The following is a 15,345-nucleotide window of genomic DNA, read 5'->3' as shown; positions in this document are numbered from 1 at the left end:
TTCCCCCCCACCTCTCCCCCACCTCTCCTTTTACTCTAAGCACAGGCAGTCAGCCTTCTGGGACACTTGTCTTTTGTATGACGCGACCCCCAACCCAACAATTCTGTCTGTCTTTTCCCCTGAAAAAATGAGCCAGTGAGTGGGAGAGAGGTGCAGGGGGTATAGCTGAGTGGAAGCCCTGTGAGCTTGGAGCGGAGAGGTGCGTGTTTCCTGGCTTATAAGCACCGTGGCTGGAAGAGAAGCTCGCTTATAGGACCCTGTCTGGCTCACTGGCTGACTGACTGACTGACAGTCTGGCCGGTTTGTGAAGAGTGTCCCTCTTGAGGAGTGCTCTCCTGTTACTCTCTCTTATACACTTTATCTGTTCCTCTCTCTCTGTTACTCTGTGATACTCTCACTGTGTTACTCTCTCTCCCCCTCTGTTACTCTCTCTCTGTTACTCTCTGTTGCGCTCTCTCTCTCTCTCTGTCTCTCTCCCTCTCCCTCTCTCTGACTCTGTGTCCCTTTGCCCCTCTCCCTCCTACTCTCCTCCCTGGAGAGTGAGAGCGAGGAGATTGGGAAGGTGTGCCTCAGACGCACTTCTGGACGGCCCGAAAGCAGAGCAGAAAGGATTTTTCCAAGCCCACTCTCTCTCTCTCTCTCACTCACTCACTCACTTACTCTCTCTTACTCACAAACACGCACACACACTCACTCTCTATTTCCCTCTCTGTCTCTCCCACTGTAGAATTGTTCCCTCTCATTCTCCTCAAGATCTCTCTGCTTATGGACTATTTGGTTGAAAACTATTTTGAGAGAAGAGAAGACGTGTCGCTCTGCCACCGGTTTTCTGTCGCCGTGTGCTTGGCTGCGGGGTGTTTTGGCCTTGTTTGTGTGTTTGTTTGTGCTTTACCCCTGCACATGTGAGCCTTCACCGGACCCGAGGGATCCGTCTCCAAGTTCTGTGTGCGTTCCTGAGATCTCCAATCTACTTTTTTCCCTTTCGATCCATTTGCTTTGTTATTTTGAACTTCAGGTTTTTGATGGTGCAAATTTCGTTTTTGGCTGCATGCTTTTTTTGAATTTCTGATGCCATCACATTCCACGGGAGAGCTGCGTGGCTGAAACAAGCCGGTGAAGACCCACGTGAAGCTCACACCTTCTGCCGACCGACCTCCCCCCCTCCCCCTTCCCCCCGTCCCATCTCGACCGCCACCTGCTCTCAAGGTAAGAGAAACTGCTCCCCTGGCGCCCCCATCACCCCCTCTCGCCTCCCTCCCTTTGCTGCCCGAATGCTCTTTCTCTGTCCGGTTATCAGCATCTCTCTCTCTCTCTCTCTCTCTCTCGCAGTCCTAGGGCTGATTCTTCTCGCTCCATGTCCCCTACCGTCACACACCCAGTCACACAGGAGCTTCCCAACTGTGTAAAATAAGAAGAAAGTGAAACAGAGGGATGTCAACGGAGAGGTTTAATATCTCGATCACGGGACTTGCGTGATTGTTCTCGGGGCTAAGCTGGAGGTAGCACTCATACAGGGGCAGGGAGCGTGCTGGCTGGCAGATTAAAAAGCTGCTCCGAGCCCAGTTCTACCCGGACCCAGCTCCGGCCTGTCACTCTTCATTATGCATGGCAGCGCCATATCAAAGCCATGTCGTAATTGTGCACCCTTTAGCTGTTTTGAAAGTACAGTGCGTGGTTACAGTTTTCTTTTTCTCTCTCTCTTTCTCCCTCTCTTTCTCGCTCACACTCTTACACTCTCACTCTGTCTCAGTGCTGCCGAGAGATGGTATTGATTAGGTGATCAGGTGACGGAACGACTTTTTCCTGATGGTGGATTTCTGTGTGAGAAGTTCGGTTAATCTAACGAAGTGCGTCTTTTTTCATCATACGTTTATCTCATGGAATTCCTACTGTTAGCGTTCGTGACTGTACCACGTTCTTTTCAATAATGTGTCGGGCGGGCATCAAGCAGCCACGACTTCTACAGACATTTGTTTTTGAATAGCTACACTACACTACACAACTTGTTTTCGTACTTTAGCCCAGGCCTGCCCCGCTACCTTCCGTGTTATCAGCGAGTGTGTTCGTCTGCTGCCACGGTTTCCCCACCTGCTCCCCTGCTGTAGTCATCTAGTGAGCAAGCGGACAGAGATGTTTGTTTCCCGTCTGCATATGGCGGGCTGCGTCACAGAGTCAACACTGCGGCGCACGCGGACACACATGGTCCGCCGTTTCATTCCCCCCTTCGTATTTCTACACTTTTTTTCATTCCCCCACCTCCTTTCCCATTATTCCTCCTTCCTCTGTCCATCTGTTGTGACGTCTCTGGCATGTGGGTCCGCATTCCTTTGTAACGGCATCCCTCCATCACAAACATGAAGGGGAACGGGGGGGGGGGGGGGGGGGGGGGGGGGAGGGGGTACGTTCCTGAAGCTCTGTCTTCAGGTATGCGATGCGACTCAACGGAAGGGGATTCGGAAAGGGGCTTGGGAAGGCGAGAGGGGGAAAAAGAGAAGGAAAGTAGGAAAGAGAGTAGGAGAGAAGGGAAAGTGGCCTGAGCCGGCAGGATGTAGCGACATGGCAATTAGCGGTGCGTAGTAAACATGTTATGAGAGAGAGAGGGAGAGGATATTAGACGAATATTTCAGTCACATATTTCTATCCTGTGCTCTTTACTGCTCTGAGAGAAGGAGAGAGAGAGAGAGAGAGAGAGAGAGAGAGAGAGAGAGAGAGAGAGAGAGAGAGAGAGAGAGAGAGAGAGAGAGAGAGAGAGAGAGAGAGAGAGAGAGAGAGAGAGAGAGAGAGAGAGAGAGAGAGAGCTTGCACATGTGTGCTTGCCTAGTACCTCAGAGTACATGTCTCCACACAATTTGGAACAACAGGCGTGTGCAGCAGTGTGAACTCTGGCGCTGATGATAATAGCAGCACTCGGTGCTATAGAACCTGTGGAGCGTTCCACCTCTCTGTCTCTCTCTATGTCCGTCTGTCTATCTCTGTCTCTTTCTCTCTGTCTGTCTGTCTGTCTCTCTGGCTGTCTGTCTGTCTGTCTGATGCTCTGTCTGTCTTTCGTTCCTTCTCTGTACGTCCGTCTCCGTCTGTGTGTCTTACGCATTTGGTTATTATTCACGCCTGTCTCTAGCTGTCTGTATGTCTTTCAGTCACTCTCTCTCCCTCTCTCTCTCTCTGTCTGACTCTGTCTGTCTGTCTGTCTGTCTGTCTGTCTGTCTTATTGTCTGTCTCTCTCTGTTTGTATGTCTTCCTGTCGCCCTGTCTGTCTCTCCGTCCGTCTCTGTCCTTCCGTCTCTGTCTGTTTGCCTGCCGCGTTTGGTTATTATTTACCTGAAACACACCCATGCAGCAGTCACACTTACAGCACATTTTCCATTGGCTCTGTCCCCTCCCTCCCAACAAGCACCAGTATTACCTTATAAGTACCTATAGGTCAGGGGATGTAAGCCCCGCCCCCGCGGCCCCGCCCACCTACTTACTGGCAAACCCAGGGAGGGCCCAGTTGTCTGCCAGGTGGATACCAGTAAGCAGTGGCGACTTTTTCTCGTAACCACGGTGACCACATGCCAACGTCTAGGATTTTCTACTCCTGGGATGGGTGCTAAGTGATTGGTTACTGGGCGATGGGTGGCTGTAGGGGAGACTCCTCTGTGGATTTCTGAGTGTTGGGGTATGTGTGCCTGTGTGTGTGTGCGTGTGTGTGTTTTTGTGTGTGTGGTATGTGTCTTAACCTAGACTGACAATCGGGAACCACTCTCCCCTGCTGGCCACTCAGTGCTTTTGATATTAAAGTGTGACCCATAATACCCATATATACCAGTCATGAGGAAGGCACTACGAGATGGACACACACACACACACACGCGCGAGCGCACACACATACACATACACACAAGCATTGAACATTAGAGTACACTCAAACCGCCTGTAGCTCAAACCGAAGGCAAAGCGAGGCATTTTCATGGCCCAAAACGTGTCAAAGTTTCAACTGGTGCTTTTCGAAACAACTATGAAGTCTTTCTTTCCTTTTTTCATTTTTTCGTTCTGGAAAGTTAATCTTGTTCCTACTTTTTAGACCGTCGCCATCACAGCGATCCTGAGAATCATAAAAAGAACCATGCCTGAACCACATTTGGGCTCGAGAGAAGCAAAGAAGAAATGCCTTGACAGGCTCACATAGCACCTTTGGGGGTTATTATGCGTGTCTCCATTTAATTTCTCTGGATGATAAATAAAGCCATGATGGAAATATAGAGGAAGGTCTCACAAACTGTACACCTATGGACCGTTCAGTTAGGAAAGTACTGCTACATGATTGACTGTCTCTCTCTCTCTCTCTCTCTCTCTCTCTCTCTCTCTCTCTCTCTCTCTCTCTCTCTCTCTCTCTCTCTCTCTAATATCCCCTTTTCAAGCTTGCTAGGCTCTGAGTGAGTTTGCAAACAGTGACCACAAGGGGGTAGGCTATCAAGACACACAGACATTGACTTTACTGCACACATCCACACACACACACACACACACACACACACACACACACACACACACACACACACACACACACACACACACACACACACACACACACACACACACACACACACACACACACACATGCTCTTACTCCCTACTGTGCAGAATATGTTTAGTGGATAATGCCTTCATAGGGGTGTGCATGCATTGTGTTGATACTGTTCTATTTTTGACGTCCTAATTTACTTCAAACAGAAACACTTGGTTTATTGACATGCGATCGCATGCACGTGTGTATGCGGGAGAGAAAGTGAGGGCCAGAGAGAAACAGAGAGAGAGAAAGAGGGGGAATTTTTTTATATGATTCTCTTACTCCGACTTTGCCAGCAGGAAATGATAGGGAATGCGGCTCAAGTAAATGCAAACGGTACTAGAATACTGATCACGTAACAAGGAAAAACGAACTTCCCCGATTCCTGTTACTACCTCTAACCTAAACCCTATTTGAAAAAGCATACACATAGTTAAAAATATGATTGACAGACACACACACACCCAGCCTTTTCTTCTGGAGATACTTTCCCATGAAATGGATAAAAAAACCTGCTATAACCTTTTCTTTATAGTGTCAGAACGTTTCTCCTTGAGGCCCTGTTTTTCCTTATCAGTCGCTTTTTCTGCTGGAAGTCTCTGGGCAAACTGCTGTTATTTCACCTTGTTTGTATTCAGAGACACGCCCGGTGACCCAGACTCACGGAAGACTTGAGGGTAACAAAGAATTAGTACACGGGGCCCAGGAACCTGAACACAGGCTCCGGGCCCTTTCTTAATCAGAGCGCAAGAACATAACGCAAAAGATGGATGGGTCCCGGTTTTTTTTTTCCACCCAGAGACAAGAGGAGTAAGATGTAGAACAGTCTGGGGGAACGTTTTTGGATACACACTTGCGAGCACACTGATGGATCTTAGTGTGTACAGCTGTTTGAGTGTGTTTGTGTGTGTGTGGGGGGATGAGTCTCTTGTATCTGTGCTAAATCACATCACATGGTACTTGGTTCTCTCAGTCATCCTTTTAAGTAAGTAATCCAATTTGATTCGAATGAAATCGAATTGAACACTGCTGTCCCCAGGCCATTCTTAAACAAAACGAGCTTCATTGTCATTCTCACAGCTGCAGTAATGCAAAGCCAGAAAGGGCCATGCCTGCTTGCTTGTGTGTTTGCTAGTTAGTTAGCTCACTTACCGTTGTATCCCTCCAGACCCTGCCAGATTTGAGTCTTACGTTGGAGGTCAGTTAGAGGTGAGGCAGACAGAGAACCCATACACCCAACCCTCCCCCCGCCCCCCCAACCCAACGTCCGTCCTCCCTGAGCGTGGTTTATCCACTGCCCGTGTGCAAACGTTGGGCCTGGGCTCAAAGGCAATAGGGCTGGTTCCCACAAGGACTCCGAGACCTGGGAACTGCGGAGAGAGCAACATACGCGAATATGAGCAAAGTACGTCTGTTACATATCTCCCCCCCCCCCTCACCCACCCACTCACTCACTCCTGCCAACCCCATGTTACCACCAACACCACCGTGGCCAAACACTGTGGGGCTAGGGTGGAGACATGGACTACTGAGTTACTACTGCCTTCCCATCTTGACTGTCTCTTTCTGTCTCTCTCACTCTCTTTTGCATCTCTTGTGGATGCATCTGGACCTAGGAGAGATTTTCCATTGAGGTTGACAAAGCAGAGAGCGGATAGAGAAAGAGAGTGAGATAGACAGAGGGAGATATATATGTAGATCATCAGAGAGTTGGCCAAAAAGAGTGTTCCAAACCTCTACCTATTTATGGCAATTATGGTTTTATCATTTTCTATTTTGGCCTCCTTTTAGTTTAGCTGCTCCCTTGTGTATTTGCCTCAAATAGTACCCAATCCATCTAGCATGATTGTCTCTTACTCTCATAGTTCTTACTTACTCAATACATCTTTATCGATAAAGATGCAAACGAGAGCATTTTGCTTTCGGCCGCTGACGTCACCCTTCGTTCCCAAGGCCAAGCTTTTTGAATTTATTTTTTTACATTTCGTTTCAACAGGGGCCCGAACAAGGCCCCAGGGCCAATTCATGGCCCCTACTAAGAAACGCTTCCTGGATAACAGTACTGAATTTTCCAATGGTGCGTTATGAGCTTTTTGGGTCGGCATGTCATGTTTTCAAAAGGCGCACTCTATAAAGGAACAGAGGAGCGGATGAAAGGCCAGGCGATAGGCCAGCTTGTTTTTTGTTCATGCTTAATAGAACGTGACATTTCAAACTCTTCCAGCGGCAGGCCCACTTTTTTCCTCGGCTGAACTCTGCTTTACAGGCAGACGTCACGGTGCCCTGAGAGTTTCCCTATGTCTTCCAGGGTTTCTCCACAGCGGGACCTTCTCGCCCCGCCAATCCTACAGAGTATATGGAAAAATTATACGAAACCCCCAACGAGGAAAGTCCATCGGCCCTCCGTTGCTTGTTTACTGACCAAGGGGGAGGCTGGGAACCAGAAACTAATGAATATGCAATCTATGTTTATAATGCATTTGTGCTTGCCTATACAAGTTGTCATAATAGCTCATCTGTGTGTTTGCATGTGTGCATGTCTGTGTACACATAAAGACATTCACAAAATGTCCCATCTGTTCAGGTGGTAAATAAGACTTGAGAGCTTGGTTAATTGACAAGCAGATGAGTGTTTGTCTGGCATTGAGTCAACCTCAGGCTTTCCAAAGACAGGCCTGATCACAGGCAGCGGATACAGCTTCCTGAATGGGTTCAGCATGGAGCTGGAAGGATCCCACTTTTCATCCTATTATGAGTTTTATACACAGGGCCAAGTGTTTATTTTTACTATCTGTAGTACTTCACATGCAGCGAGAACATGTCTGGGAATGCTGAGCCCGGTATTGAATCAAGGGCCTTGAAGTAAACAACTTGTGAGATCTTTTCGAAGGCTCCAGACGCTATTATCATATTATTGTTATTGTTCAGTCTGAGCCTTGAGTCTGAAAAATGCGTAGGTGTACAGTTAAAAACGAGAACGAGAACCGGGGAAGGTTGTGTTGTGATGGGCTTTGAGGATTCAAGTCTCAATCTGAATCCATTCACTTTATTTAGCAAGAATAAAGAGACGGAAAGTAGAGACAGAGACAAAATGATAGCTTTGGCGTGTACATGCGCTTCAAACGCACAGATAACCCAAACAAATAGAAATCTCTCATGGTAGTTGTTTTAAACAGAGATAGAGATCAAAGAAATGAATGGGAGTGAAAATGAAGACATTGCGAGCATAAAGCTAGATCATCCCCACGCTATCGCGGCAAAATGAATGGAAACTGCAAGGTGTGTACATCTAACTCAATGTTGTTCACGGCTGCAAACCTTATATAGCTTTAGCATGATGGGCCATATGTGGGAGACTGGAAGTTAGACCTTTTACCTTTTGAGCTACCTGTAAGGTATTAAACGTTGACAGCACTGGGAGTAAAAAACCTCACAATAACCATCTGGTGTTTGATTGAACAGTGGTGCTTTTATGGAACTTCAGACCCCATTAAAGAGCTCACTTTTGGGCCATATCCTGCTGGAATATGAAAGAAAAATCCTGTTTCCATGATAACCATTTTTAAACACCTATCACATCACACACGTCCCACGAGTTGAATGTCAACATGTACAGTCCTCAACATGTTATTTTAAACCAACCATCCCTAGCATGAGTGATGGAACCGTCCACCGGGTTGTGCTATGGTCTGGGCAGGTCTCTGGAAACCCAGTCGTGCCCTGGAACTTCTTGTAAACCTCCCGTCTGCCTCTCCTCTCGCTGGCAGGTGATTACAGGTGCACACCACATGGAGCCATCCAGCTGTTAGTACTTTTTAAACCTAAGCCTTCATACATTAGTATGCCATGCCAGCGAAGGCCAGGGTAAACACCTGAAGTTGTACTTGGCACACACTGATAGGTGGGATGGGAAGCGTGAGTACTCATACCATACCACCCAGGGTTCACGAAGCGTCATATTATGATGATTTAGTTATGATAGAAAATATTGTGCAGCTCAAGAGTCCCAATCGGTTTGGTTTCCACCTTGGTGATTATGGATGAAAATGTTTCACATCCGCCAAACGCCCAAAGGTATTTAACTAAAATATAGTGCGTAAAGTATTGTTTTCACTGATTCACCTCACCAGCAGTCATCAGTTCTGCTCAGAAGCATTCACTTTTTGGAGTTTTATTCTCAGACGTGATGATTAAGTGCTCTTGGATTTGTGAGCTAATCTTTTCTGTACAGGATTTGAGCCCTGTGAGCAACATGTGTTTCCTAATGCTAGGCTCAGAGGCATTAGGCAATTTGTGAACCAACCAGTGTATCGAGGCCTTTTGTCCTAATTATTTGCTGTAATCAGTGACTTTGTGGCCATTCCAAGTGCTACTTTGTGTTTGCAACTCCATCAATCAATCAGTAACACTGTAAGTTTCTTTCTTACTACCTATTCATATGTGTCTATCGCTCTCCATCACACATTTGCCCACCAAAACACACACAGATGTTACCTTCATTATTTTCAGATCAGACAGTGCAGCTGGTGTCCAACACAATGAGATACCAGGAAATATAAATGATAATAATCCATTTAGCTCGCCCAGAAGTGAGCCCTTTCTGCCGCTTCATTTGAATGTTGAAAAACAAATTTCACTTGCCCTGTGGACAGGTTGGCAGAGTTCACAAACATGTCCTAACATGGAACCGGGAAAAGCAACAACACAAGCACATCCGCTAACTTGCTTTTGTTTCAGTTTGCGGACGTAAACAGCTACAGAGGCTGTGCAGACCGCTCCTCGGGAGATGTTCTTTGGCCAAGTAACAAACACAGCATTTAATTACAGAGAGCTTTGAACCCATTACCGCCTACTTTCATGTGGTTCGCACATGGCAACACGTTCACCCGTCCCCCTTCCTCGGTCCTCGCTGGTCCGACACACCGGCGGAGTGCTGGAGCTCTGTTCGCCTTGCCTCTAATGTGAACCAGAGACGTGGTCGTTTCTTAAAACATTAGGATCCCTGGTTGTGTTCTGCAAAAGAAGGCAGGCAGACCCCAGCAAACCTGACCGGACCGGGGCTGCTGGAGCCTGGGGGGATGGATGGCTTCCCGAGTTTTGGGCAGAAACCGCCGAATCCCTTCTCTCTTCCTGACGTGCGGTGAGAGTATGAAAGAGATGTGGGATGGCAACAGATCCCTCTGGAAAAATAAATAGATGGGAGAGATGGAAGTAGATGATGATGATCATCATCATCATCATCATTGGGGAGGGGGGGGAAGTGCGAGGGGAGATAATTGCATGGAAAGTGTTGAGATTGAGGTTGAAAGACTTCTTGAGAGGCTTTCTCTTTGAAAAAACCTAATCTATTTCTGCTTACCATAACTCGTTATTCGACACATGACACACACACACACACACACACACACACACACACACACACACACACACACACACACACACACACACGCAGGGTCCACGGATCCACATCTCGGATGTATGTACTTGAGTCATACATCCCAGAAAGATAGATATAATATGGAGTATGGAGGCATGTCTGCCAGATCATTACAGCCAACGGATGTGTCCCGAACTCCATGTCCCTGCCATTATTCAGGCTGCTGATTCAAACCTGATGTCCCTCTGTCTCTAGGCTAAAAGAGACAAGACAGCTGGAGATCTGGTGGCTACATCCTACAGTACAGCAGGTAGACACAACACTAGCTACCCAAGGTCTCGGGTTTCTGTTCCCCTAGGTTACGGGGGGGGGGGGGGGGTACTTTTGAACCTGCAGCAGGGCTGAAACGTGGAGGAAAAGGAGACAGGAGAGGAGCACAGTGGATGTGCACTCTGGTGTACTTTCACACCGGGAACAGGATAGGCCAGGCCCTAGTTCAGCCTGAAGGATCCCTTCAGAGCCACTGGAGAGAGAAGTCAGCCATAACGAGGCGAGGGGAACTGAAAAGATGACAAATCCAGACTCCTCACTCCAACACTTGTCCAGGGGTGCGGGTCTGAGGGAGCGTATCGACCCCTTCTATGTCAACACCACACACGCACGGTGCCCTAATGAATCCAAGGCCTAGCCCCCGTGGGGTTACTCATGCAATCGGAAAGCCAGGCGAGCTGACATCTCATTCTCTCTCTCTCTCTCTCTCTCTCTCTCTCTCTCTCTCTCTCTCTCTCTCTCTCTCTCTCTCTCTACCTCTCTCTCTACCTCTCTCTCTCTCTACCTCTCTCTCTCTCTCTACCTCTCTCTCTCTCTCTACCTCTCACTCTCTCTCTAACTCTACCTCTCTCTCTCTCTCTCTCTCTCTCTCTCGCTCTCTCTCTCTACCTCTCTCTCACCTCGTTACCCCGGCAATGTGAGCAGACCGGGAGCTTTCTCTCCGGCTGACATGTTGGATGACAGGCGTTCCTGGCACTGGATAGGGCGGCGATGATAGTCTGACGGTCCTAACCATGAAGCTCCTCTCTAAGGGTGATCAGGCTCCTATTGGTGGTCAGACTCAGTCAGACTTTTCTTCCAAATCACTGGCTCCAACAAATGTACAATTGTAGCGCCCTGTGCTAGGTTGAGGCCTATGCAGAGTGGACAGCAGTGTCAAAATCAATGGTAAAGATTGGGAACAGACAAGTTGTTCCAGCCTTGATTGATATCGGATCATTTCACCATTTGGTGTCATTCATGCGTTGGTCAAATAAGAAGGGAACTAGGCGAGAACCATAGAAGCCAATATCTCCTCTGTTTCTCAGTTCTTCCATACGGCAAGCCATGCATATCCTCGATGCACAGATTCAGCCAGCTGTTTATAGAGCAGGTTGTACACCAAAAGTCGCAAATGGAAAATGTTCATTGTGTGTTCTGTTGAGTTTACAGTCCCAGAGCAGGGACTTATCAAGGTATGAACCGACCGTAAGGCAACGCAAACAAGATGACTGGCAGCAGACAACATTGGGGCGGTCTAGGCCAAAACCATGGAGACAGAGAAGCAACTAAGGGGTTTCCCCATTGCGGTGTTTACAAACCAGTGACGTGTTTCGAGTAAGAAATTATTTCTAGGGAGTTCTGGGGGATGTCTCCATTGATTTATATTCTCAATCAACTTCATGGGATATTTTCCCATTGCGGCTGCACATGGACACACACCCTCCCATAAACAAGCGTGTACACACGCATGCACACACCCTCAGACACCAAATCCTCAAGGATATCGTTCATCAAGCGGGTGGAGAGGTGGAACGGCTCGCTTAGCGATGCCAAGGTCCGTTTCCCAGAGATCACACAGCGCTACACTTACCTACTCATTCTCTGTGTAAATTCAATTTACTTTGGTACATTATCTTATTTGGGCCACAACTTCTGTGGCTGTGAGTTCACATCTGTGCCAGGGAAGAGCTGAAGTAAGGGGAACTTCTCTTGCTGGTCTATTATTGATTGAAGATGTGCCAGCACTGCAGTCAGCGAGCTTGTCCTTGAACACATAGGATCCATGTTCCCAGTGTGTTTAACACATGGCCTCCCTCCCACACTCTCTCTCTTTCTCTCTATATAGATATATATATATACACAGTATATGGCCACAGAAGAACAGAAAACATTGTGCCACATCTGTGACATTGCATATTCTTTGTTGGCTGAACTGTCCTTTCATGCACCGGCACTCATCCTATACCAGGGTGATTCTCCGTCTCTATCTCCACGGTGCGCCTCAGGTTGTAGACTTTTTTTCTGGTGCGCATCGCACCAGACATCTGGAATGTATCTGTAATTGCTTTCAGTGCCTTCTTTCAGCAGGAAGAGAAGGGGAGAGTGCAGACGGCAACACATTTTTGGAAGCTGAGTGAATCCGCAAGAGACGGGTTGACACATTTATTCGCACACACACCGCACAGGCACACACGCACAAACACACACACACACACACACACACACACACATACACAAAAGCACACACACAAATGCACAAATACACACACACACACACACACATACAAACCCACACACAAACACATACACTCTCATATACTCACACTCTCTTAGACACTCACACACTCAGACACATGAGAAGGAATAGGCTTGAGACAGACGGACATACAGGAAGAAGGCAGACTGACTAACTTTACTTTGATACAGATGCCAATGCAGCAACTGCAACTTGTTTTTCTAACAATAGTATTTGTCTGAGCAAAAGCGATTGAAACATCTCTCTATATCACAATAGCAGAACACCTGAGATGGTCTTCAATTGATTTGAGGACAGCAATGGATTTGAAGATGACAAACCTGGTCATGACGACCAGGTTTGTTCACCCTCCACAGACTTCGGCGGGTCGGGGGGTCTCCATGTTGTTACACATGTGTGCCTGTGTGATAAGCTAATGCAGGGTCATTATCGTCAGTGTGTATCCTGAGACAGTGAATGTGTTTTCCTCTGCTGGTATGGAACCTAAAATAGGCCTAGGGCCCCCTCACCAATAAAATACAGGGAATAGGAACAACACGAACAGCAGCGAAGTACCCACTCGATGATATGTGTGGATTTATAAGGCAGAGGGAAGGGATACAGAAAAAAGGGGGGGAAGAAAAAAGAATTGGCCTCCATCGTGGAAATTATTGTAGAGGTCCACAAGATCGCACACAAACACACATGGAGACATGCACGGGCAGACCGACACACTACAGGCACTCGTCATCAAAACAGAATTCTTAAGGACAATTTAAGCCAATCCAATAAACAGCAAAAGACACAGGGCTGACTCGATGTGGAATGCAGGTTTGCAGTGCGGCAGTGGGAAACAAAAACAGAAACAAGAGCACATGTGAATAGACTACTCATTTCTGTTCTTCAAATCTCAATCTCCCGTTCTCCCCCGCTCTCTGTCCTGCCATGATGTGTTTCTTCCTAGACTGGGAGTACACACTTATTTCATCTCACAGCCAGACCCTGTTCCATCTGTCCTTCAGGGCCAATCGATTAGGGACGGTGTGTTTCTGACAACTGCAGCCCCTGAACCGCTTTAGTTTCCATGTAATTCTTTGTAGCAGACTCATTATCATGTTCCTGTCAGGACAGAGTTTGTCCCGCTGATTAAGCCTCTGTTCAAAACCCTTCAGAGTCCTAGAGTGGAAGGTCTGGTCAGGGCCCGAGCAGCAGACCTATGAATAACAGAAGGGGGATAAGGGGTTAGGGATGGGGGGGGGGGGGGGGGGGGGTTGCTCCGTGGGTGTTTCAGAAGTCCTAATCTGTCTGCCTCCGGACCTTAAATGTCCATCCAAGTCCAACAAGTGAAACATTCTGCGCTGCCTTCTGCCGACTGTTATTAGAGCATTAAGTCTATTTGCACTAGTCTGGACTGGGAGGGAACTGGGAGAAGCCTTCCAAACACAAGGGCAGATGGGGGTCTCATACCGTGCGATCCAGGATGGATGGTGTGTGAGCACAGGGGCAGAGAGGCGAGTGCAAAGTATGTGGCGTGGCAGCTATGGAGGTGTTCGATAACCACCCTGATCCTTGACAAATATTTGGGGCCATCTTTTTTTTTTTCTTCCCATTTTTCTTTGCCTTCCCATCTTCTCCCCTACCCTCTGTGTTATTGTCAAGCACCCGATGCCTCCCCTTTTTCAACGTGTGGAGCAGTGCACTGTTGGCGCTGACCTAACGTCAGTCGCGCTATCCAACAATCACTCTTAATGGCCGCACCCATCTTACTAGTCAATCAACCACCGCCACACAGACACATATCAGAACGATTGCATGAATACATAATACATAATACATACACACACAAACGCACACACACCAGTGAGACAAAAAGAAAAAATCAAGACAGAGAGAGAAGACCGAAAAGACAAGGCAGAGAAAGAGAGAGACAGAGAGAGAATGAAAGAGCAACACAGAGTAAGTCGGAGAGAAACAAAAACGAGGAAGAGAGAGAAAAAGAGCGAGAGATCTCTGGATTCTCGTCCTTCCTCGTGGAAAACCTAAGTAAACACGTTTCCTTTCCAAAACCATACGGAGTCACGGTAGAGAAGCGCATCAGACGTGGCCTCGGGGTCGTGCATTCCCCCAGTAGTGGATGAGTGATCTGGATGAATGGGAGGGAGGAAGGGAGGAAGGGAGGGAGGGAGGGAGGGAGGGAGGGAGGGAGGGAGGAAAGGATGCAAGGAAAGGATGGAGAACTGACATGCACAGCAACTTCTGAGATCCACAGACCGGTGTGGTTCCATCCAGTCTTCCAGCCAGATCTTTTATTTATAGTTTGATGCCCATCAGTCAGTTCGCTTTCCGTCTTTCTGTTATGGTTTGTTTTGTTCCTATTTCAGCACCCTCGTGTTGTGGAGGGGAAGACATGATTTCCGACGGTCACGGCGACCCTGGAAATTAATATCTTGGGTTTTGGTAGAGTAACGAGGGATAGATGGAGATAGTGACATAAAGTACACTGAGATTTTGTTCTCGCCTGTCTCCTCTCATGAGACAGGGCAGATTTGGAGTCAAGTAGCGATACTGGTGCCCACTCCTCTCTTCTCCTCCTCCTCCTCCTACTGCTCCTCCTCTTCCTCCTCCTTCACTGTGTGGCCTGTTGCCGTGGTATTGGCCAATTGGAAAACAAGTCCTGAAGTCCTACATCTGGCTGTAGTTAGAAGCCCATGCCAGTCTCTGTGGGACTGATACCCAGAGACCTCCGCTGAGCTTAAACCAACAGTATAGACGAGGAGCCTTTTACCAGCTACTGGGCCAATACACACATACAAGTACACACACATAGCCACACACACACAAACACACAGACTCATACAAATGCACACCACA

General features: G+C 47.7%; 1 protein-coding gene across 1 annotated transcript in view; it reads left to right on the top strand.

Moving 5' to 3' along the window:
* The first annotated feature begins 461 nt into the window (after positions 1-461).
* col8a2 (collagen, type VIII, alpha 2) overlaps positions 462-15,345 on the top strand; it is a 42,019-nt gene continuing 27,135 nt past the window's right edge. Inside the window, exon 1 of the mRNA XM_030347513.1 lies at positions 462-1,206. The gene's annotated coding sequence lies outside the window, so the exon portion shown is untranslated. The remainder of the gene's footprint in view (positions 1,207-15,345) is intronic.

Source organism: Gadus morhua, chromosome 22 (assembly GCF_902167405.1).
Source record: "Gadus morhua chromosome 22, gadMor3.0, whole genome shotgun sequence".
NCBI lineage: Eukaryota > Metazoa > Chordata > Actinopteri > Gadiformes > Gadidae > Gadus > Gadus morhua.
This window is presented reverse-complemented; position numbering and strand designations above follow the sequence as displayed.